This window comes from Perca fluviatilis, chromosome 21 (assembly GCF_010015445.1).
Source record: "Perca fluviatilis chromosome 21, GENO_Pfluv_1.0, whole genome shotgun sequence".
Classification (NCBI taxonomy): domain Eukaryota; kingdom Metazoa; phylum Chordata; class Actinopteri; order Perciformes; family Percidae; genus Perca; species Perca fluviatilis.
Genome location: NC_053132.1, coordinates 33184812 through 33211440, shown reverse-complemented (window position 1 = coordinate 33211440; position 26629 = coordinate 33184812). Strand labels below are relative to the sequence as shown.

The 26629-nt window shown below is 39.3% G+C and overlaps 1 protein-coding gene across 2 annotated transcripts in view; it reads left to right on the top strand.

Moving 5' to 3' along the window:
• LOC120550790 (RNA binding protein fox-1 homolog 3-like) overlaps positions 1 to 26629 on the top strand; it is a 1027376-nt gene that overhangs the window by 128259 nt on the left and 872488 nt on the right. For both annotated transcript variants that reach the window (XM_039787629.1, XM_039787628.1), the window contains exon 2: positions 18959 to 19050. The gene's annotated coding sequence lies outside the window, so the exon portion shown is untranslated. The remainder of the gene's footprint in view (positions 1 to 18958; positions 19051 to 26629) is intronic.

The window sequence follows — 26629 nt, the reverse complement described above, 5'->3', positions numbered from 1 at the left end:
AGCATGAGGATTCTGGATTTGAACCATCTGTCTTTGTGTGTCAACCCTGTAACTGGCTGCTGAAAATGGGACCCGTGTCTCTGTGTGTTTTTATAAGTGTGTGTTTGCCATGATGGCAGTTTATGTATGCGACTGAACAGTATGTATACCTGTATGATGTCTTTTCATCACTGTATGTAGCTTCCTCTCTTTATTCAGACTGCCAGTGGAAAGAACGACAATGTCTGTGTGGCATTAGCATGATTCATATGTGTGATGCATTATAGCCAAGAGCTGAGTGCAGCTGTGATTCTACATTGTTGTGTTCAACTGAGCATATTCAGCCTTGACATGGTGTGTGTGTGTGTGTGTGTGTGTGTGTGTGTGTATGTGTGTGTGTGTGTGTGCGTGTGCGTGTGTGTGTGGGAGGTTGTTCCTTTGTTCCTCTGAGCTAAGGCAGTGGGGAACAGGGTTCTTATTTCTGTCTCACTCCAGTGAACAGGTGTGGGGGGTCAGGCGTCTGCAGTGTGTGTGTGTGTCTACACTGAGAGTTGCTGTAGAACATGTCGAGACGTGGCGCTCAGTGGCATGGAACTGATTGCCCTGCCAAACCCTGACAATTACCATCCGGGCTTGGAGACATCACCACACACATACACACACTTTCCAATTCCAGGGTTCAGTTTTTTCTCTCTCGCTCCAGCCCAGCACCCAGTGGTGCTTGTCGTTCTCTGACCAACATGTCATGGAGGGAGATATGTGGAACAGGAAGATATACTGTGCTGCTGATGTCTTTTCTCTGTGTTTCTACATACTGTTGCTTACTACACATTTGTCAGGCCTTTCTCACAATACAAAGCACTACCAAAGTGACTTATGTACAGTAATTACATTAGACACTGAAATTACAGATGTTATCTATGCGGAAGAGGGAAGAGGAGACTGACGAGTGTTGTGCTGTTTTCACGTGCAGTTAGAATTATCATAATTGTCAGTTCAAAACATGCACAACCTGACACAAAGCACAATACACCTGGAAGTAGGAATTGTCTGTGTAACCCAAGGTATTTTGAGGTGACAGCAATAAAATAAAAAGATTTAAATTGCCTACATATTACATGTCTCTGTGTTCAACATTACCTTCGCTAGCTCACCGCAGACGATAGGCCATGCTTTGAAAATATTTTTTTTCCCATAACTGGTGGGCATAGTAAATGCCGTAAACATTATTTGTAAATCTTTCTTTTAAATCATTCCAAAATAACCAAGCAGGCCTGCCTTATTGCACGATTTAATTTTTTTTAAACTTGCCATTTTTTAGCATGTAGCTTGCTAGCTGGAAGGTTGTTGTTTCCCGTAGCAAAGGGATTTTTAGAACGGTAATACACAGATAGCAGAAGGGGGAAATGATAAAGCCTTTAAAGGCAATGTACTTTGGTTGCACCAGACCAATCCTTAACCATAGTAGAGACAGATTACGAAAAAGTTATAAGAATATTTTTTGCAACAGTGACTTGTAACCAGTGGTGGTGCATGGCAAATATTACAGAGGAAGCTAGTCAGCTTGGTATGGAGAAAATAAGTTCAAAACATTCAAACATTCTTCTTCCTTCTTAGGCCTTCACTGAATACATTGAAGGCCCAGAGGGTTCTCCTCTGATACTCTCTCTCTCTTTCTCTCTCTCTGTCTCTGTATAAATGAACCTTGGACCTTATACAGTTTAAAGCAGTTTGAAGTATAAATCGCCATATGATGAGATTAAATATATGGTCACATGGAAATATCATAAGCCCTATTCGCACAGGACTAGTATCTTCAATCGTTACAACTTACTAGATATTCCCCCATAATACTAGTCCCGTTAGGCACATTAGGGTGTGTTCCAGAGATGGGGACTTGAGTCTGAGACTCGGACTTGAGTCGCACTTAATTCGCACAAACAGCTGACTTCAGACTTGACTTGCGACTCGACCCAAAAGACTTCAGACTTGACTCGGACTCGAGCTTCGAGACTCGTCAACAACCTGTTTTCATGCAATTGCTGCTTTTTATTCATCTATTTTCTTTTATTGGCGCACATACATTGGGGAAACGTATGACAGGCTGCATGTCCCCTGCCCTTTGACATAATGTGCAACGTAACGCATGTGTTATGCCTATGTGAGCGCACTCACATATGAAAAATTACATTGACAATGCCAACACCAAGTCCTCGCGGAGTTGTGCCTTTTGTCATTCGTTTTGCTTTCAATAAATTCGTAAACAGTGACAGTAAGCGAACAGCTACATGCAAGGTGTGTGGCACCAAGATAAATGATGCCGGATCAACAACGTGGACTTCATCAGGCATCTCCAAATGCTCCCAGATAGGTCAGTCACTGGATAATGTGAAAGAGACGTTACATTTAGCAGATATCGTCACAGGTAACAAGCTAATCATCGCAAACTGTTGTGCAAATGCTGGGAACAGGAAAAATGTATCTTTATAGTTGTATCCATATGATGTGACAGACTTAGGTTAATATTTCACCAGGTCCAAGGGCTAGAGGGATGTGTTAAGTAGACCCCATAAAGTTATCCTACAACTGATTCTGATACTGTACTGTATGGATGGTAGCTACAGGACATGCTTTGAATTCACAAGATTTAACAATACAGTGTAAGGGATACATCAGAAGGCCAGAGACTTGAGACTTGACTTGGACTCGTGGCAAAAGACTTGAGACTTGACTTGAACTTGCCCCTCAAAGACTTGAGACTCGACTTGGACTTCCAAAAAATGACTTGTGAACATCTCTGGTGTGTTCACACTTGAGAACTTCACTAAATTTTTGTTTTAATTTGTTGTCTTCTTGCCTTTATTGCTACAGCACGTATGGCCTATGGCAGTGACAATAATTCCTCGGGTAATGTTCTGTTGCAAACTCTTTTCCATGACTGCAAAAAATCTAACAAAAACACAAAAGAAAAACAGTAGTTGCTGGATGTAACTTCAGTTCTATGAGTACGAGAACAGCAGGGAGAGGAAGAGGGAATAAGTTGATGCCTCGACGTGGGCGAGGGATGTGACTGAAGACTCGTAGCTCTTGCTAATTTGCACTAATTCTGGCAAAGTGGGTGATTGTTGGCCTTTCTGGATGATTTCAAGTTTTCCCTGAAAAGGCGATCTTGAGAATGAAGTTAAACCAGCCACACAGTCTTCTTCGCTAACTGCCTCCATTCACTGCTCTAACTGTTAATCAGTACTCGTTTGTTGTTGTTCCTATCGTTGAATGAACTGAGGTCTCCTTCCTCACTCACTGACAACTTTCACGGTTGGCTTCAACTAGGACCTAGTGGAATGTATTCGCGAATGCCTGGAAGATGTGGGGAAATCATCCCACCCACAACTCATCAAAATATGATTGGCTAAGACACCTGTCACTGTCAAATGCATGCCCCCATTCACTTGCATTACACAGGCATTTGGTTCAGCTACTGAAGGCCCTGCTTCACCAGGGGGAGTCACTTCAATTTTCACAGAAATTGTGATTGGTCCATTTCCCAGACCGTTATTTTGAACCACCAAAAATAAGTTCAAACATTCTTCTTCCTTCTTAGGCCTTCACTGAATACATTGAAGGCCCAGAGGGTTCTCCTCTGATACTTTCTCTCTCTCTGTCTCTGTATAAATGAACCTTGGACCTTATACAGTTTAAAGCAGTTTGAAGTATAAATCATTACATAATTATTAAATGAATACAGTTTGAAGTACAAATAGTGAATAACCTTCTGTACTTTTTGTATAAAACATGTAATCATGTTGCTTGTAAATGTCTATTCGTATCCCTTTTATTCAGGAAAAACATGACTTGATACATTTTCATTGCACTCTTAAAGTTCCTTATGCACTCCTAAACATTTGACTTCAGGAGTACAGGAGTTTCTTCTTCTTTCTTCTTCTTAAAAAGCGTGCACACAGTTTAAAAAAATAATTGTCCATGTCACCTTCGTACATTATGTTGTCACTAAACCCATGTCAGACATTCCTCAAGCTGTATGAAAACCCCCAGTTTATACATTTATGTGTTTTTAGTGAAGGTAATTGTTGGGTTATGTTATGAAATACACTCTGAGATTTTGTATATCTGTATGCCTTTTGCTGATATGTGTATAGGCATGCATGACTGTGTGCATGTGCACACACGTACATGTTCACAAGCATGAATGTTTAACGCAGCTATTTTGAGCCCACCATCATTATCTTTGTCCTCAAGTGGAACTCTTCTTTAAATATGCTAATTCAGCTGGTGGAGGCTCTGGCAAGGTAATTGTTAAGCTTGTTGAGTCTGACAGTTTGCCCTGTTGTGTTTGAAGCAATCTTACTCTCTCTAAGTACACTCTTAACACAAACATCTCTGTGCTATATGGCTAGTTTATTTTGCTCAGCCTTTAATAAAAGCTTCAATTGGGTCTCTTTTTATATTGAAACCATATGGCATCAACTTCAAGTTCCATTATAACATCTCTATAGATTTAGCATATTTATGGTGGTTTAAGGTCTGGAAAAAGAAAATAGGGTTATATGAAAAAAAAAATTTATGTCATTTACTTCCTAACTGGGACATTTTGGGACCAGTTGGTGGGGAATGCTATGGACGTGTCACGATTGTGAATTCCTGTTGTAGTTTTTCCTGTTTTATTTTGTATTTTCTCTCTCTCTCTCTCCCCTGTTATGTCTTGTTTTACTACCTGCCTTGTGTTTTCCCTCCTGTCTGATTGTCTGCCCCGCCCTGATGTGTTTCACCTGTTCCTCAGTCCTCGTTACCTTCCAGCTAATTTAAATAGCCCACATTACTGTATTGTGTAACAGTTAACTTTAATTAATATTAGGCTCGTTGGACATGAACTGCGCCTCGCCTGTAAAGTGGACGAGAGCAGGCGGCAGCAGCCGGGGGCGATGACAAAAATCTGTTGTCAAGTCGGACAGTTTCCAGCCGATTCCAGCAGCCTTCAGGCTGAACAGGAAGTGACCGAAACACTGTGGTCTGATTCAGATTTAATAAAATGTTATCAGATCCATAAATCTGCTGGTACACCGTCTCCAGTTGTTTTAATTATGACAGAGTAGCTCTCAGAATGCTCTACATGCGATCTGTTGCTGATTTTAATAAACAGACTGTAGATGATCCGTATTCTGAACAGATTCAGTCTCTCTGACTTCTAAATGTCACTATCAGCCACACATGTGGTGTGTACAAAATAAGCCTTTAAATCAGACAAATAGCAGTTAAAATCCCTCCAAATCAATAAAAAGTTCATATAAAACATCATGTTGAGTCGATTCTGAACCAATCAGCTGTTAGATCAGATGAGAGGCTGGCGTTTCCCAGCATTCCCTGGGTCCGCTTGGATCTTGCGGTCGGTGAGAAGCAATTCTGTAACTTTCCGAACGCGGCTACGCAGATCTCGGAGGTGGCTATTGCATTGTGCATGAGAGCATATCGGAGTCAAATTGGACACAAATCTACCCAGCATGCATTGGGCGGCAAATGTTCCACCAAAACAAGTTCCTTCCCGAGACATTTAGCAGAGCCACCGTCGCCGAGTCCGGAGCTTGGCGCTGCCCAAGACGATTGTTATTGGTTTAAAGAAATGCAAACAACCCAGAGCTTTTTTTTTTCCCTCCTATCCCAGAATGCATCTGTGGTATAGCCAGACCTTACTCCACAGCGCTGAGGATGGGTCAGGCAATGCGAGACTATGGGTGGCTAGATAGAACTCACAGGTATCTTACTATAAACCAGTAATCCATGTATGTGACTGCTTAATGTCACCCCTTCACTACATACGTACATCAGTTAGGTATCAGAAGGAACCCTGCTAATCCTCTCTGATTGGTGTTTGACAAAGCATAGTTGACAAGAAGCCAATGAAACCTGTATGTGTGACTGTGTATACGTATGCTGACTCAGGCTGCAGCATGATTGATAGATTGATAGGGTGTTTGAGCTCACTGTGGTTTATGTTGTCTGGATTAGAGATTAACATGAAGATGGACATTAAAGGGTAAGAGTCTAAGTGACTGCTCGTTTTGCCACTGACAGGCTCACACCTTCCTGTTAAAGAGTAAGATGCTTATTTTTTAAAGATTAAATTTTTTTTTTTTCTTTTTTTTAAAACATAGAAACATCCGAAATTTTGGTCGCTAAACCCACCAGACTATGTAGATATAGATTAATTTTAGCATCGTAAAACACACTTCATTTAAAGTGGACAGAAACTAAATAAAACTATGAAATCTCATCTTACTACTTTTCCAACCATCACAACTCTAGTTTTGGTTGAAATAAACGTAGTTTACTGATTTACATGTAAAATATGTTGGCTCTATACATGCTAAAAGTCTGGTGGGTTTAGCGCTAGCAACCTCAGAGCTGTTTCTGGTTAAACCGAAAGGTCTCAAAGAGGTTTTAAAGGTCTACCTCTGTAGGGAACCTGTTCATAATGTTGTCAGACACTTAGAATATTAATCTGAGCCTGTCAGCGGCAAAACCAGCACTTTTGTGAAGGTAAATACAAGCTGGACAATTGTCCTCTTAACTTAGGTTGTAGCTTGTTTCTCTGACTGCCGACTGCAGCGATCTCGCTTAATACTGGACCGATGTCAAAGATTGTTGTTCCCATCAGTAACTTAGACACAAAACATCAGGTTAAATAAAAAAACAGTATTTATCCTTTTTTAAGGTGCTGTTGTCAGAGATGTATGTTTACATCTTAACGTATTTGTTGGTGTGCGTCTCAGTCTGTTTCTGTGTGGTCACTTATAGTAGGAACCGAGTGAGGAGCAACCCCTAAAACATCGGTTTGTCACAGTAAACATTTATCACAGTAATTGATCTAAATCCCTGTTCTTTTTTTGCTTTTGGATTTTAGATATTATTTTGAGTTTGTTTATAGGACAAGTGGTCTGACCATGTCTGAATGTCCACACACAAAAAGATATTGCAACATTACACATTACGGCACAATGTTTTTTTTTGGTTGTTTTTTTTCAGCTCCTACTATGGGAACTGTCTCTGTAATGTTAGACAGTCAATCACAGACATTATTAGATCTTGGTAGAAGCATGCTGCATGCTGATTGGCTCACTGACGTTGATGAGATTTACTCCTTAGGTATTGAAAATGGGTATTGAATGAAGAGGCATCTTTCCATACTCTATACATTAGAGGCAATTCGGTCGGTGCCTAAAGTATTGAATTCATTACCCAGACCTACTTGGCGCAGAATGTGCATTTGGTTGTCATGTAAAAAAAAGACAGAAGTAGTTGTGTGGAAAATGGGGGGGGAACTAGTCTTGGGAAAGAAGATCAAACCCAGTCTATTTTCACACCTCAACACACCTGGCCAATCACTGTGCAAAGTGGGATTGTGTCTACGCAGTGCCTAGAATAGTCAATGAAGATACTGTATGCTGAGTGTATTTATATTGTCCAGCCATATAATTTAACTAACACCAATACGGTTTCTAATAACAAGAAGTTGGTAACATTTGTACACATTTTAAGAACGGACACTCAAAGCCCTTTACCTCTACACTAATGCTAATGCTCAAAAACATACACCTGCAGCAGAGTGACATCCAGCCAACAGGTCACTGCAGTGGCAGAGTTGCATAGACCAGAAAGGGGGAAATCCCATACACACCCCCACCCCGCCCCCTGGAAAATTGTTACATTGTTTTTAGCTCTGATTTAAAAATGCAGTATTCCAAACAGTACTCACATTCTGAAATAACAAATTAGCAGTCAGTACTGCTAATGCTTAATCAAGAGTAAACAATGGCCCCTTAATATGCGAAACAGGATCCAACAAACAACATTTTTAAAGAGTTGTAGGCCTGCAGATGCTGTTGGGCAAAGTTGCATTGGAAATTTCAATATTTTAAAGTTCTGTCTCCATCACTTTTTATAATTTTACATCCAGGGTGTAAAAGCCTTTAAAACATAATTCAGACCATAAAGCTTTGTATTCACAGGATAATTAAAATTATATACTTAAGTGCAGCTGTGAGATATCTGACAATAATTCATTCTAAAATTTCTGATTCTTGGCTGCTTATTTTGAACAAAAGGCTAACTTCTGGCGACAATGTGGGTCAAACCTTGTTCTGTATTTCCCATCTACCTCTGTGAGTGGGACTGACCCAGCAGAGTGTTGGACAAGTTTGTCTGTCTGTTTTTCATAGGTTTCTTTCTACTCAGTCACACGTCTCCATGCAGTGACAATACATTTGGAAAGGCCTTGAGGTATAACAAGCATAACAATGAGACTTCTTCTGTTGCTCTCCATCTGCCATCCTTCTTATTATCCCCACCAGTACAGGCAGTCTCAATCTGCCTACTCTATTCATCCATCCATTCGATTATGTAGGGTAGTACTTGTTTTGAATTTTCCAAAGTCAGGGTGGAGTGATTTGTGGAGCCACCTATACAGTACAGTATACAAATGCGTGATGCATGCAAACCAACATAGTGGATTGGTTTCTCCTTGCAAGTGTAAGTGTTTTGTAAGGTATTCATGTTTTTCTGAAAGATGCCTTACCTCCTAAGATGTACACTTTTTCACATGCATAACAAAACACATGTAACAACTATCAATTACCTCATGTGCTGTAAATGGGTGGGGTGGTTTACACTCAAAAAAAGAAAAGCAAGCAAAATAAAAAACACTCTACTCCACTTTTCCCCCCCCAAGAAAAACCAGTAAAAAAAAAACACCATGATATATAAATTTATACAAAAAAAAAAAAAAAAAAAAAAAAAAAAAACTGAACTGCAGCTAATGTCAAAAACCAATCAACAGTTTTAACCACCCCGTGAAAAAAAAAAAAAAAAAAAAAAACTTTTTTTTTTTTTTTTTTTTTTTTTTTTTTTTTTTTTTTTTGTGAGAAAAAAAAAAAAAAAAAAAAAAAACCCCAACCCAAAAATATTTAATTTTTTTTAATTTTTTTTTTCCTTTTTTTTTTTTTACCAACAAAAAAAAAAACAAACCCAAAAAAAAAAAAAATGAATTTGAATTTTTGGTTTTTTATTTTTTTTTTAAAAAAAAAAATGATCCCAACGTGAGCCAGGCGCAGAGGGTGGGAGAGTTTTGAAGGCAGCAGCCAGGTCAAAGAGGATAAGGATAGTGAGCAATCCAGCGGCTGCACGGAGGAGGTCGTCAGTGATTTCCCCAGGGGTGTTTCAGTACTCACTGATACTTGGGAATTTGAATAAAAAAATAAATAAAAAGTTAGTTAAATTACAAAATCTGAAGGTATCTCATTATAGACCAAAGTGTTGGCTGTTCAGCAATGTACTGGTGCAACCTCCTCATTTAGTATTTTTTCATTTAAAAAAAAAAAAAGTTAGTTTTTCCAGTTATTACTTTGTTTTTGTCAACACCGTCAGACACAATAAAAAGCATGTTTTATTTGGTCTGTTTTTAAAGTTTTTAAATCCTCTGGAATTCGTAGTACACATGCTGTTAAATCTTGAATATTCACTTTTGTTAATTTTTTTTACTGTTTCACGTGTACTCCTTTTAAAAAATCTAACAAGTTTATTTAAGCCTAAATAGAAAAAAGTAATTTTATTTAACATTTGTATTAAAGAGACTTTTACTTTACAGTATTTCTGAATTGCTAAAACACATTTTTTGAATGTTTCTCTCGCTTTCTCAAAACCTTAAACACAAATCCCCAAATTAAGCTACACTGTCAAAACCTTTGACTTGTCTTGCTATAGCAAACAATTGCTTCAGAACTAGGTTATCTTTACCCAAAACCAAACACACACACACGCCCAGCTAATGCATAAACACTACACAGCAGTCATTACACACTACAGAGATAAAAGCAAAACACTGCACTCATGGCAGAGCAGGGGAAAAATTCTATTTTATTATGAAGTACTTTCACAATCCTGCACACAAATGTAGTCAAACAAAATATGCAGCAGATCGATAGCAAGCAATGTCTTGGAGTCATCCTGCCTCAGCATCATGCCTCTGGGCATGGTCAGGCCACAGGACCTCATCAACATCACAGGCAATCCTGTCCCTTGCTTAACAACGGGGAAAGAATCCTTTTGGATGCTGAATCCAACCTTGAATTGCTTCCACTCCAATGTTGTCACATGCTGCAGCCATTGCCTGAATGAGATTTTCCTGTGCATAAGAATTTCTGTCATAGACCTTCCACCTCCATGCAGAGAAAAAAAAAAAAAAAAATTCTTCAAATGGGATTAAGGAAGGGAGAGTATGGTGGGAGGCACAAGTTTATAAAACGTGGGTTATTTTCAAACCACTCACGAATTCTAGGACCACGGTGAAAGTTCACATTGTCCCAGATTATCACATACATGGGATGCTCGGCCTGCTCATCACCTCTCTGTTCACGTCTCAGTAGTGCTTCCTGTAGAGCATACAGAAACGTTAGAAGATGGGCAGTGTTGTAAGGCCCTACAGTCACATGGCGGTGAATAACCCCTTAGCTGCTGATGGCAGCACATATGGTCACGTTGCCACCACGCTGCCCTGGCAACTCTACAATGGCACGTTGACTAATGTTGCGGCCTCTCCTTCTCCTCTTGGTGAGATCGAAGCCAGCTTCATCCAAGAAGATGCACTCATGAGGCCTCTCCATGGAATCCAGTTGAAACTTTCTCTATAGAAATGAACAAAAATAAATTTTTGAAGTAACGTTAATGACATAGCATTCCAGGCTTCATGACTCTGTATACATGTGCTGCATTACATTCAACACAGTAACTCAATAGTGCTGTATAATCTCTGGACATGATTACTTACTTGTACATATTGTTATCGTAGCTCTTTTACCCTCTCATTTCTCTCAAATGGTATTCTGTAGGCTTGTTTGAGACTTATCAGGTTGTGTTTCAGGACACGGTCAATTGTGGAGAGACTCACACTGTTGATTCCTTCAAAATTCACGTTGTCTTCCTCAACTCGCGGTTGTATTTCACGACGAATGAAATATATTTGTTGAAGAACCATATTGACAATAATGGTCTCCTGCTGTTGTGAGAACATACGTCTTCCCCTTCGCACGGGCCTTTTGCAGTCTTTCAATTCTGCCAGCATAAAACCTTGTTAGAAATGTGCAGACGGGCCTAATGCATTTAAATTTAATATTAAAACTACATAAAATAATATACAAGTATATCACTGCAAGAAAAGGGCCAATTTCTAGAGATGTTACAGTAATTTACTGAGACGTTCCACAACTGTACATACTGTACTGTAAGTTTGAGGGACCACAAATGATAGTCCACTTACCTGTTCTCTTCTCTGAATGTCCTGACAATGGAGGCCACAGAGAACCTGCTTATGTTTGGTTGAACACGTAGTCCTGCTTCCCTCATACTCATTCATGAACCAGAACATGGTCTATGATTGTTGCTCTAATTTCATTGGAAATGATGGCTCTTGATGTTCTTCCTCCTCCTCCTCCGTCTCGTCCTCCTCTGTCTCTGTCTCGTTCACTTCCACGTCCACGTCCACGTCCACGTCCACGTCCACTTCCACTTCCACTTCCACTTCCACTTCCACTTCCACTTCCACTTCCACTCCTGCCCTCCATTGTGAAAATCACACATGCTGTTTGGATTTGACATGGCTTTATATCCTGATTACTGATTAGGTGCAACACATTACTGATTTGAAACAGGTGTGTTCAATTTTGAGTGCTTGTGTGTTACCGATGACAACAGTGTGTTGCTTGTGTTTCACTTTTGGGGGCTGTGTTGTGCCATTTTGAGTTGTGTGCACCACAATGCTACATGTGCTTTGTGAATGACAATGTGTTTACAGTTTTGCACAAAGAGTGATTCCGATTTGCTAGTTGTGTCTAACCACATGAGAAGTGTTTAAGGTTCTGCAAACTGTGTGATTCAATCAATAAAATGGTTGGTACACTTGCAACTTTGGTTTTGCAAATGGATTTTAGTGTTTTAGCAATTCAGAAATACTGTAATAACTCAACAGCACTGAAGAAACGTATTGTAAGCATATTAATTTAAAACAAATAAAACTGCCTCTGACGGTGGTGACACTAAAACAAACAATTCCAAAATGTATACCACACAAGATGGCTTCTTGCCTAACAACTTAATTTAACTATTGGGTCAAAAAAAATAACAATCCTAAGCATGCATATCATGTGAAAGAATAGGTTTTTGTCACCACCGTCAGGTTTTCTGTGACGTACAGTCTGACGGTGGTGACAAAACTTCCAAATAGTCCTTAATGGAGGCTAGAATATAATTGTTGATCACAATAAATACGGGCTCATGGCTGTGGTTCGGCCGCGGCCTCAAGGCCGAACCACAGCTGTGAGGATATCCACGAATACCTGACGGTGGTGACGTCTGACGGTGGTGACGTCTGACGGTGGTGACACAAACCGACTCTTTCACGTGATATGCATGAGTTGTTCACATTAGCCATCTTGTTTCCCCTCTATTGCTAGCTACTTCATACCTCTTCTTAAAAAGTATACATTTATGTCATAATCTAATATTTTTTTTATACAAAAGAGACGGTGTTGACATGTTATGGTTGCGACAGTAACAGTGTCCAAAAATATGAACAAGTTTAAGAGAAAATGGCAAACTTAAGGGAGTGTGAGTGATCTTGAAGCATGCAGTAGAGCTGAAGGTTTGAAAATGGGGTCCTCAGGAATGTAGTTGACCTTGTAGTTGCCTGATTTTATTGCTTTTTATAAGTATCTGATGGTGGTGACAAATATGTGGGACACATTTTGAGCAACCACAAAATAATAGTAAATATTGTTAACTCACTAGTTTTTAAAACATGACACTGTACTATTTCATGTGGTAAAGATATTCAATTCAATTATTACTTTGTTTTTTTTAATCAAGTTGAAATGATTATCTCCTATCCGACGACAACTTATTTTGTAGGCAGTGGGCCAGCAAATAATTAAATTAATACAAATTAAAAATAAATCTATAGAAGAACTTTACATATGTGCAAAGGACCCCCTGATTATAACCTCAATTCTTTTTATTCATGAAAATGTTATTAATTTCCAACAGAATTGGCACTTTTCTTAGTGGGACATGTTTTCGCCAAAGTTTCAAGAATCAGTGTACTGTGTTTAGCAGTGTTGTAGTCAAGACCACTTAAACAGAGACCAAGTCATTACCAAGACCAGTGTATCGAGACCGAGACAAGACCAAGACTTTGAGACCAAGACCAGAACAAACAACTGGAACATACGGTAAATACACAACTAGCTAATATGTATAGCTAATATTCACTAAATCACTTTGGGTGAGAGATGAAGAGATTTCTGAAGTTTTGGTACAGAGGCAGATTGATAACGTTAGCGAGCTAGCTTCGCTAGCGTCACTTACACTTAGCTTACCTTTCTTTATGCTAGCTTTCTTTCAAATTCTTCAGTTTTCTTTTAGATGTTGTTTTGAAAATCAACTCTTTAAAATAAATATGGTGGGACTGAAGCAGTCACCCTCTTGAGGCTGTAGAGACAAAGGGCATAGGTTGGTGATGGGCCTGTAGTGGTTTAGGTCAGCTGGGTTGGCACCAGGTTTTTTGAGGCACAGTTTAATTACAGCCATTTTGTGATCAAGAGGGGAATAGATGACTGACAATCTCCTCCGTTTGGTACAACTTGCCAACAGTGCTGATTTGCGCTTTGGCATGATGCAAACCTTAATGTAAAACTCTTCTCTATTATTCTCCTTCCCTGTCCACTTATTCTGTTATGTTTCCGGTATTGTGGACGCAGTCAAAGATTTGATGTAAGAATAAAAGCTTCGAGAAAATAAAAGTAAAACTGTTAAGTATTTATTTAACATAACAAAATAAAATGTTTGGGCGCCCGGATAGCTCAGTTGGTAGAGCAGGTGCCCATATATAGAGGTTTACTCCTCGATGCAGCGGGCCAGGGTTTGACTCCGACCTGCGGCCCTTTGCTGCATGTCATTCCCCCCTCTCTCTCCCCTTTCATTTCTTCAGCTGTCCTGTCAATAAAGGCCTAAAATGCCCAAAAGATAATCTTAAAAAAAATTTTTTTAGACTCTTCCTAGGGTCTCCAGCAATAAACCTGCAAAGTGTGAAGTTGATCGGTTTGAACAGTTCTCATGATATGCATGTTCACACAAACGAACACGCTGCTCCAATTCTAGTAGTAGGATATTCAGAATGTATTACTTTCTGGTTTTACATTTACAGTAGATGAGTGATGAGTTTCTGTGAGGAGCTGAAGACCACCTGTGCGATAATAGAGGGAGGGGGAAGGCAGCGAAGGAGACCACAAAGAACAAATCCTCTTTAAGGGGAGAAGAGGAAACACCTTTCATGATAGTTGCTTTTTAATTATACATTTGTCTACAGTTCTGCTGCCCGGAGCTACAGTACAATAACACAGCATCCCCAGCACTCCGCTAAATGCTTCAGGCAAGATACACCACAAACACACTCCGTCAACAAGTATCTGCAGTATCCCATCCATTTGATTGGCAACCAGTGAAGTTTGCAGCACAAAGAACGGTCTTTCCTATCCCTCTGTTGAGATTGCTGTTTCAGTAGCTAAGTTTCCATCCACTTCTCAATCGAATTATCTGAAGTTCGGTAAAAAAACTCATGTGAATAAAGCTGGTGAAAGTGTTTTCATCCAGCAGCTTTAAAGTGAATAAAAGCATGTGCGTAATGAGGTCACGTGCTGTTTTGCGATTAAATTGGTATATCATATTGATTTGAGACATTTTATGGTGTATTCATTTTTGCACTGAATCGCACAACATTCAAGCAAACTTTTGCGAACAAAGTTTTGCTAGACAAAAGTAGTAGTTGTTGTTAATATTAGAAGGCGAGGAGAAGCTCTGATGGACCTTTGGCCGAGGATCTGATCCAGTTCATCAAAAAGATGGAACTTGCCTTTTATTTTCCCTCCGGCACCGCTGCGAGACAACTCTCTTTTTTGAGCCGTGTATCGCTGTTTGAGCGCCTTCCATTTACTCTGCAGGACGTCCCACGGCTTGTCGTAAGGGACATTCTAAAACGCTTAATGTGAAAAAGCTTAACGTGGTTTAATGTAGGCTATCTAAACAACAATCAATCATCACCGGATGAATCATGGTCATATCTTGACATGAACACTTAAGCCTGTCAAAAAAACTAAATCGAAATCCAACGATTATAGAAGTTATCTCACGTTAATGTTTTCTTCATCATAGTGTCAGATAATGTCCATAATATTTGGACATTGGGTTAGATTTGACCGTTTTAAGTGGTTATGATGAGCAATATAAGAGGATTTTTTGGGTGATGACTGATCGTTGTTAGCTACATTAAACCACGTTAAGCTTTTTCACATTAGGACTTATAAAGCCAATGAGAACCGTGGAGAGTCAACCCCCAGCCGCTCCGCTGCCCTGCTGTGAAGCAGAAACGCTTTATGTCAGATAACGTCCATAATAGGATTTTTTTTTTTTTTTTTTGACAGTTTTCCGTGGTTATGAGGGGTAATATGAGAGAGAAATTTGGTGATGATTGATCATTGTTTAGGTACATTCAACCACGTTAAGCTTTTTCCATAGGCTCTAATGAAGCAGAAACGCTTAATGTCAGATAATGTCCATCATAATTGGACTTTGGGTTCGAGTTTTTGACAGTTTTCATTGGTTATGAGGAGCAATATTAGAGAAATTTGGTAATCATTGTTTAGGTACATTAAACCATGTTAAGCTTTTTCCTCGCCATAGGGCCAATGATGAAGAAAACATTAACGTGAGATAACTTTTATAATCGTTGGATTTAGTTTTTTTGACAGGCTTAAGTGTTCAAGACAAGATATGATCATGATAAATCTGGTGATTGATCGTTGTTTAGATACATTAAACCACGTTAAGCTTTTTCACGTTAAGCGTTTATGTCCCTGTCGTAATTGTTGGTCATTTCCTTCGCGAGCTCCTGATAAATGATGGCATTTCTTAGATTTTTGCTATCTAAAATAGCCGTTTTATATTTTTCTGGTGAATTAAAACACTATCTCGTCTCCTCGTTTGTCCACTTACATCTGTTTTTGTTTTGCAAACTGAGCGGAAATACTGGGCGGAAATGAACTGAAACTTCTTCTTCGTTTTATTGCGGGTTGCAACCATAAAATGAACTAAAACTTAATCGCAATTAATTATTTATTCGGCAAATAACGTTTCCGTCAGCGTTTATCGCATAAGCCGTATATCGATCAAGAGAAAATCCGATGAGACCGAATGTATTTTCTTTGAATCGATATTCATGAAATTCAATCGGATTTTACTGTTTCATAAGGCATTTTTCATTCGACATCACTTAATTCGGATAAAAGCGTGTGGATGGAAACGTAGCTAGTGTCTCATATAAAAGTCAATCAAAACTAAACCTGGGAGCTCTGACTGATCTAATATTAATAATTCATTAAAAAAATGAGTTTTGTACCGTCCTGGTCAGGGATGGTCTGACAATCTGTGCATTCTGGAAAAGTCCACAACGGCCGTCCAACCGACTGCCGTCGGAAGTAAGCCCTGACTGCAGTACGCAGATCGAGGAGTGGCTCAACATGGGTGGAGCTAAACGTTTGATTCTGCACACTTGCCCAATAGCAACCGGAGGAGGAAGAATGTGTGTCTGAGGGAAAAACACTGGACTTTCACCCTAGAGACTGGAGATAGTTTCCCGCGTGTGACGTTTGCTTTCCCCGTTGTTGTTTTCCTTAACCCAACCATCCGTTGTGTCTCGCGTCCCCCAGAGACCGGGGCTCTTTTCCCGCAAGTCATGTTTGCTTTCCCCGTTCTTCTTTTCCTAAACCCAACCACTTCTTTTCCTTTTTTAGAATTCAAATATCATTATATACCCGCGATTTCACTTGGTTGTATATGAGAGGTTGTTAGAGATTGTTGCTAGGATGAGGACTATGATATTAAATTAAACGGGAAAACATCAGGCATGCATTGGTACCACTCTAAACGTGCTAACAAACAGGGAAGGGGACGAAATAATTCACCAAATGTAACCAAAAGTGTAACCAAAAATCCTAGCTTGCACTTTCTGTCGGTCTTCCATCAGAGTGAAGTTTTTCCTTGTCTTTCATATTTGCGTTTACTATTGTGGAAGTGGCAAAGACTGGGGGCCTGTTGCACAAAACCAGGATAAGGGATTAAACCGGGATATTCCAGTTATCCTGGATGAATTTAGCCTTGACTTGGTTTCACAAAAGCAGAGGAACCTCAGTTACCATAGAGATTTATTCTGTGCAGCTAGCCTGCTCCTGACCAGGCTACCAGCCAGGATGTATTAATCCAGGAGCCTTTTATGATCACTCAGCAGTGCTTTTACATTATTATTATTATTATTATTATTATTATTATTATTATTAGCCTGCATTAAAAGACAACAGGTGTATATTGCTGTTCAGTAAAGTACTGTTATATAACGTTGTGACCATTATTTCTTTATAATTATTCATTGTTACTGTTATATTGCTGTATGAAAACTGCTATTCATATTGTTGTTAGAAGTTTGATGAATATATTACAGCAGTTGTTGAGATAATTAGAAAAGGCTGATACAGTTGAAAATGTGTTTTAAATGAAATCAGTGATGAAGGATAATATATAAAGTGCTATACACGTGTTTATGATCCCAACAATAGCAGACTGGTCAGGGACAAATACACTTTTTACTATTTTAGATGATTTATTTCTTTTAATAGTCTTTAATAAAGGACCATGTTTGTTCCTCTTCCATGTGCACTGTATTTGGCATTCTTAGCACACAATGTGTGTTCTCTCCAGTGAACTGGGACTATCATTTGGGAGGATTGAACAATTATTATAGGTTTTTATACAGTCATGTTTAAAGTGTGCATTAAATGGATCACTTAATTATCTTAATATTTTCTAGATGTTAGATTCCAATTTCTTCAGAGTCCATGTCCATATATAGGCCTACTAGGAAGCAAAGCATACAATAAATAAAGGAGAGAGAGAGAGATATTTATTTAAGATTTTTTTCAATGTTATGGGGCATTTTGGACTTTAATTGATAGGGCAGTTGTAGACAGGAAATGGGAGAGAGTGGGGGAAGACATGCAGCAAAGGGCCACAGGTTGGAATCGAACCCTAGGCAACTGCGGCAAGGACAGAGCCTTGGTACATGGGGCGCACGCTCTACCATGTGAGCTACCAGGGCATCCCAATGATGTTGCTTTTTTAAATGAAACGTAGACATTTTACACCAAAAGTAAAGACAGAATCCATCAAATAATTCCGTTTTACTGCCCAGTGCTATTTAGCACTGCATCAGTTGCTGATCCCTGGCTTCTGTGTCTGTGTGCATGTATGTATGTATTGACCTTTGTATCACATACTTTGTGTCATGAATAGCATGTAATCCTAAGAAAGCACCTACCTGGACAATGAAAGTCGGAACAATAAAGAAAAGGTGACATGGACTTGAAACAAGCTTTAGTCTTGGTAGATGTCCCCTACAGAGAGAGTGAGAGTTGCTGGATGAATTGATGGAGGTGGAGGGTAAAGTCACCTTGTTTCTTGTCTCTGCTATTAAATGTGTGTGTCCTCTACACCTTCCTGCCATACGTTTCCTTAAGATCTAACCTTATATTGATGAAAAGTAATCACCGTTGAATATTGACAGCAGCCTCTACAAAGGTTAGAGCATTTATCCAAGCTAAGGCTCATGGGAAATCTGCTGCTGTCAGGCTGCCCATGAGCAAGGCACTGAATCCCCAGTTCCTCCAGTATCTCTGCTGTTTATATGGTGCAGCTCCAAGTGTTGATGCGTGGACCTGTGTGGGTTTTACATCAAGGATGATAAGTGCTGACTTTACTACAAAGGTTGAAGTGAATCTATTGAAGAGTCTGTCTTTGTGTCTCTTTCTTCATTCAGACAGTTGGATAGACTGAGAGATGCTGACAGTCTAACAGAAGCTCCTCACATTTCGTCTACATCCTAGCCACAGAAGACCACAGCTGTTACAGGTAGGCCATCCTCAGCAATGTTACTCTAAGAAAGAGTCTTAACACTCACCTGCAGTGAACAGACATGAATCCAAAAACTACTACTACTTGACTTTATCAGTTCAATAACATGTCCACAGAGACACACACACACACACACACACACACACACACACACACACACACACACACACACACACACACACACACACAACATTTCAACATTTGCTTTAATTTGAAGTGCTCATATTATGCTTTTTGGCTTTTGCCCTTTCCTTTGGGTTATATATCTTTTTTGTGCATGTTATAGGTTTACAAAGTGAAAAAGCCCAAAGTCCCCCCAAAGGGACTTACCATCTCCAACAGAAAACACTGTTCACAAACTGCTCCAAACAGCTCTATTGTAGTCCAGCCTTTACTTCAGAGACAAACATGGGTCACTTTGGAACAATGCTTGCCTAGCTGTTAGCATGGCCCCCCTCATACTCTGCTTCTGACTGGCTAGTAGTCCTTACCTAGGTACTGTCAGGGCATGCCCTCATACTCTGCTTCTGACTGGCTAGTAGTCCTTACCTAGGTACTGTCAGGGCACGCCCTCATACTCTTCTTCTGACTGGCTAGTAGTCCTTACCTAGGTACTGTCAGGGCATGCCCTCATACTCTGCTTCTGACTGGCTAGTAGTCCTTACCTAGGTACTGTCAGGACACGCCCTCATACTCTGTTTCTGACTGGCTAGTAGTCATTACCTAGCTACTGAGCATGTGCGACTCCCAACAAAGATGGAACAGAAGTGCGATGTCTCACTCTGTAGCTAAAACGGAGAGCTCAACACACAGGGTGAAAAGAGGAGCTGCAGCAATGTGCAGTACAACAAAAATATGGTGTTTTTTGAAAATTAAACCATGTAAACCTATTCTGATATAACCTCTAAATACAATTATGAACCTGAAAATGAGCATAATATGAGCACTTTAATTTTATACTTTTTATTAAAATTACAATTTACACTCTGTTTGTTAGAAATCACTACACACAGGCCTGAAATACACACACAACACACACACACACACATATATATATATATATATATATATATATATATATATATATATATTAGGGCTGTCAATCGATTAAAAAAAATTAACTAATTAATCGCACAATTTGCTGTAATTAATCGCGATTAATCGCTTTTTTAAAAATGAGACTGAAGCTTGTAGTAATGGATATTTAAATGCTAAATCACTTAACTTTGCAAATATGAAGAAAAAACAAACAAGGAAATGTTCTGCTAAGTTCAGAATGTTTAATATCTTTCAGAACAACAGCAGCAACAATTTGGCTTATTTAGTCCTGCTGAAGGCTGCTGAAACGGCTAGAAACTGTCCGACTTGGGAGCAGATTTTTGTCACCACCCCCAATATTAGCCACATACCTAATATACCATATTCTGAATAATATACAAATATATATATATATAGAATATAAATTACAATCTAGTCAGTACTTAATATCATAAATATTATAATATACATAGTGTTTAATCTGAATGACTAAGCAAAGCACATATATCTAAACACAGAAATGCACATCAGTATCAATATCAATGTTACACATTAAACCAGTAACCCAAAACCACAAAGGTGTATGTTGGCCTAAAGTGAAAACATTGAGTGTAGTTTTAGATAGCGACGCTGTGCACAGCAATCCATTACCAATGTAAAGCGATTGACTACATTTCCCTTCCAGCACCGCAACCAGGAAGTAGCTTGTGTGACAGTAGTGACGCACCAATTTCAAACATTTACTGGAATATAGTCACGGATACTATCGAAGTCGACAGCGTTAAACATCAGACTGCAAATAAGGTTTTATCAGCGTGACCAACGTAACAGTTATCAAGCAAACAAATCGCGCACGTACATATCGGCAGCACAGCAGTAGAGCAACAGACAAACAAACTTAAACCGCAGCTCAGTGTAGCGAAACAGCAGCTTACTGGTGGCGCATCTCTCCTGACGAGACAACATGTCGGAACTAGTACTCTGTCCCGTTTATAGCCCGTGCTCATTCATTTCTGGATTCTAACACATCATCTTTTTTCTCTTTTGGGATCTTACTGGTCCATGTTTCAACTTTTGACTGGACGGTACTTTAATCAGGTAAGTCCCTCCCACCTATTAACCTGCGGTACATTGCTGTTGAACACCGCGTGACGGAGAATGCTACAAATACAGAGTAGCGCGCCTCGCTCTTATGGAGACGTATTACGTTTCTCAGCCGCCACATGAAGTAAACAAACACAGTTGCGTTAATTTCGTTAATTTTTTTTAACGAAGTTAAATATTAAAAATTAACGCAAAAATTAACGCGTTAATTTTGACAGCCCTATTATTTATATATATATATATATATATATATATATATATATATATATATATATATATATGCTCAGAACCTATTCATGCACAAATGGAGAGATGTCAGAGTAAGCTGCCAGTGTTGGACCAGCGCCCTGAGCGGTTGGGGGGGAGAGGGTGGGTACCGTGCCTTGGCAGTGCCCAGAGAGTTATCATCTGTCTAAGTATGTTTCATGAACTCCTACTTTAACCTCCTGGAATTGTCATATTGTCAATTGAGATGATACCTGACAAGTTCTTCATAACATGATTGTAATGAAATAGATTAGATTTACTTTATTGTCCACCTCAGTGGAAATTTGTCTTTGGCTTCTACCAAGTACTGGAAAGGTGCACATAACATTAAAAACATATAGAATATACAGAATGCAATAGTGCAAATGGGCAGGTAGCAGCATATATGTTATATAAATACAAGAGAGCAAATCTTATAAAATGACAAGTGTTCCCTGATGCAGTCATTCTTTGTTCAATGCCTGTATGACCTTGGGACCCGAAATCAACGGCCAGATGGGAGCAGTTCAAGCTCTGAGTGTAGTGGGTGTGAGGTACTGTATCTGTTTCTGTGAATTGCTATTCACCTCCCCTGTATTGTTAACAATTTGAAGAGATGTTTTGCTCTTTTGAACTCAAGTTGCCATACCATGCTGTTATGTTAGAAGATAACATGCTTTTCAAGTCTCTGTATGCCAATTCAAGTATCAAGTAGCTCTTCAGCTTCGCTGACTGGGCATTGTAAAATGACATGGTCTTAAAGAACCTTTGCTGTCTTTGCTTTATTGTGTCCCCCCCCCCCCCCCAACAGTAAAACACTAACAGAGCTATTAAATTATGCTCCAACTTTATTGCCATAGAATTTGTTGTTATCGTTGGATGAAACCAAAACATGGCTAACTTCAGCCAACCGCAACGATACAAAATGTGGCTTACCCAACCCCTATCGATTCATCAATGCAACTAATGAAACCATAACTAATTAAAACCATAAGGCTCTATTTTAAAGTATTGAAATCTTTGTGTCACATACACAGACCTTCTCTTCCTTTTCTCCTCATTCTACCATCCTCAGATGTAAAGTGTGACTCAGGGAGCTCTTTACACCTAACTTCACCTAACCTAACAACTGCGGTCCTACATCAGCTGTTTCACGATGGTGGTTATTAACTAGTTCAGTCAACCCAGGTTTTCCCAATCCAGCGATGCACGTGTTCACATAAGAGGCGGAGTTTTGCACATTACGACCAATCACAAACATCTACCAGAGCCGCATATTTTACATAAGAAGAGCAATCTATAATTCTACATAAATATGAAGAACACCGACACAGTTTTACAGGCAAAACACAATACAGTCGCTGCTTCCTAAAACAGGAAGGATATAGTATAATTACACTTATGTTTTCCATAAACTGCCGTTACTTTAGCCTATTATTTCAGTTTCAACCCTGGCAGTGGTAAGCGATCGTGAGAGCAAATAAAAAATATAAAAACATAATTCAAACCGATGTACGCATATGGCAACACACGGCTCAAGAAGCTATCAAAGATACATAATTCCCTGTGCTGAAAATCTCTATCTTTCATAAAAATACCCATCAGGGACTTTTTAACGGGGTTGTCAGTCTCTAAATGTTTGAACTTTTATGAACTCTCTCTCCCTCCCTCTCTCTCCATCTGCCTCCACCTGATCTTTAAGAACGGTGACGCCGTTATCAATCGAGTATTGATTGGTCAGTAGGCGGTGCTTTTACACCGGTTGATCTCTGATCTCCAACTTAACATGCTCCCAACCAGGTTAGGTGTTCAGCATAAGTTACCACGGCGATTTAACCTGGTAACAAGTGATCCACCGTCGTGATACAGAAAACCCTGGGTTGTCTTCCTGGGGTCCAAAACAACATTGAATCGGATGATATTAAAACATTTCATGACATATACAGAAAAGAAAACAAATACAACAATATCTGCATACAGAACTAAATAACAAAAAAATAAACCAATAAAATAAAAACCATAACAATTTGTGTGATTGTACATATGCGATTGTAGCATGAAACCAAATTATAAAAATAATATAAAATCTATCATCATCAACTGGCAAATTTATTTATTGATTCGTGTACAGGTAACTATTTTCGAACGTGACCATTTCACAAACTGCCATGACACTGGGCTGCTCTGGGGGACGCAACAACGGGGAAATTAAACGCCACACGCCGGCGACAACAACGGGAATGAATGAATGAATGAATGAATGAATGAATGAATGAAGGTTTATTCGGTTACTAAACATAAAACATAATTTAAGTACAGCAAGTTCATTACAAACAAGGGTGGTAACCGAAAAGGTGTAGGCTGAAGCGATAGCTTATTACGCCTACCCTATTTACAAAACCTCTACCCATCAGAAGTTAAACATAAACAACATGCATGAAAATATGCATTCATACACACATACATACATACATATATATATTCTCATATGCATACACATATACATACATACACATACATATGCTTGCACATATACATACAAAAATTAAAGTTTTAAACTGTTTTTTGAAATAAAAACGGTTGTTGTTAGAAAAATAACAACCGGGAAAGGAACCGTCACACGCAGGAGACGCTGACGACACCAACGGGACGGTTGTGGTTAGGAAGAGAATAACTCGTAAAGGAACTGCAACACGCGGGACTCGATCCCCGGCCTCCTGGGTGGAAGTCCTGTGTTGTTTGACCCATCCACCCCCCCCGACCAACCTCCCTGCGTGGATCATCATGACGGTAGTGAGTAGTATCGATAAGGTGAAAACCTTACTACCGTCATCGTTCTGTGATCAAGAAATATGCTTCCCATCGAAATACATTACTTTAAAATTCGTGCTCACCACACGACAATAATAACATTAACGTGTTCAATACACAAATTAATAGATTCAATAACGTGACCATTTCACGAACTGCCATGAGACTAGGCTGATCTATCCAAAGCATTTACGGGCCTGAAATCAGCTTTAACACCGGTTGATCTCTGATCTCCAACTTAACCTGCTCCCGACCAGGTTAGGTGTTCAGCATAAGTTACCACGGTGATTTAACCCAGTAACAAGTGTTCTTATCACTTGATGTGTATGAGTATGTGTTTTCCTAGCATACATTTATCATATCAGGTTGATCAGGTCATAAAAATATTAGGCTGAAGCGTTTTGTAAAACCCTGATAGGCTACAGATTGCTGTTTTCGGAGTAGTGAGACAGTGATGAAGGAGACACGTCTATAGTTTCTGATTTTACCGATCTATTCTGTCCATGAAAGCAGTGTTATTAAACCCAACTGGATGAAAATAAAATATATAGAGCAGTGTTTCCCAAACTTTCATTAATAGCGGCGAGTGTGGCATCTCAGCAGCTTACTGTCTGCAGCAGTACAGGCCAGGACAAACTGACATAATGATTTTTACACAAAGAAAGAAATACATTTGCCGAAATTATTTGTTTATAAGGTGTCCTATCTCAACAACTTGTGAAAAAGGGTGGATTTTTAAGGGAGTCTTTCCCCGACCTCTAAAGAATTCTTTTTTGGTTACGGTTTGTTAAATAAAAAATTAATGTTGCTCAGGAAAGGGAAGTTTGGGGTCCCCTGCTGGAGCTGCTCCCCCCGCGACCCAACACCGGATAAGCGGACGAAGATGGATGGATGGATGTTTGTTAAATGTTTTTTAAATGTTTACCATCAATAAAATTGTGTTTTTCATAAATGTAATGTATCTATGACATCAGTTGAAAAGGAGAGAGTGAAACCTATTTTGTGCTAAATACTTTTTTCTTTTAAAGAATTGTGGCAGCAGAAATGCTAAATCCAAGAATATGTAATCCCTGGCACTCTAATCCGTGGTTTTTACTTAAAAAAAAAAAAGAGGCTAAAATAACACAAAATAACATTACACAAAATAACATTACACAATGCAAAAACATGTTTGTTTGTGGTAAGGGTGTGCTCAGAGCAGACAGCTGTCAGCGAGCCTGTACCCCGACATATGAATAACCTGATTTCCCTGTGTGCCATTTGAATATCAAACCCCGAATATGATCATAAGTGGAACATTCTTGTCCATGTAAACACACATGATTAAATGTAGTGTTCCACTTAGTGCTGATGATGGCAACTACTAAAACTGCCAGTCCATATGTTTACATATTTCCATCTCTTGATTAATAATAGCTCTGTATGAACATGATCAGTTCAAAATTGAAAGGCAACAACAGAACAAATTCTTTAGTTTGCACCAAGTGACCTAAACTACAGATGTGAAAGAGACCTAAATTTAAATTCCTATGTTCTTCAGATCATGGGCCATAAAAGAAAATGTACAGCTGTCTCACCTACAATTAATTTATTAATTATTAGTAACTGGAATATTAACATAAAGAGGACGTTATGATGAGGGTTATACTGTATGGTGTTAAGGTTTATTGATTAGCCCATTGCTGTTATCAGAAATGTAGTGTTACTATTGGAAGACATGATGAAACCTGAAGCCTGGTTCACACGGGACGATTTAAAAATTTTCGGCCCATTTTCCAATCCTGAGAGACCCCACACACGGCGATAAAACATCCCGGGTCTAACAGTTTTGGTCGTACAGTGTGTGGTGCGCAGCACACGGCAAAATCAACACATCACACACGAACCGATTTGACTGCCGAGCATTCCCAGGTCAGACGGGAAATCTCGCAAGATCCCTCGAGATCAAACGTGACTTCAGAGTAAACAATAATGGCGGATGCAGTGGCGATAGTTTGTAGTTTGTTTTTAACCGAAAAAAAAACGTTCTCAAAAGAAAAGGCGATGGTCAAAGAAGTGGAGACAACGCGAGCACGGACTATACTCAGCTACATCATGATATGGAGGTGAGTTGTTGTTTTTTCTCATAGAAATGTCGTTACATACTACACAGATTAATTACCGTTGAAATACACGTTCATATATTCGTTTCCATGTACTCTGGTGGACTTCAGTTGTGGATGTTGGATATCCCCGATTTGAGATCAGAGCGGTCCCGGCGTCTTTCCGAGCAGACGAGAGCAGTCTTAACACACCACACACGGCAGGAATATCTGATCAGATTATTTTACCATAATCGGAGCATCCTTAAGATTGTCGGGAGGGGTGAATCGGGGCT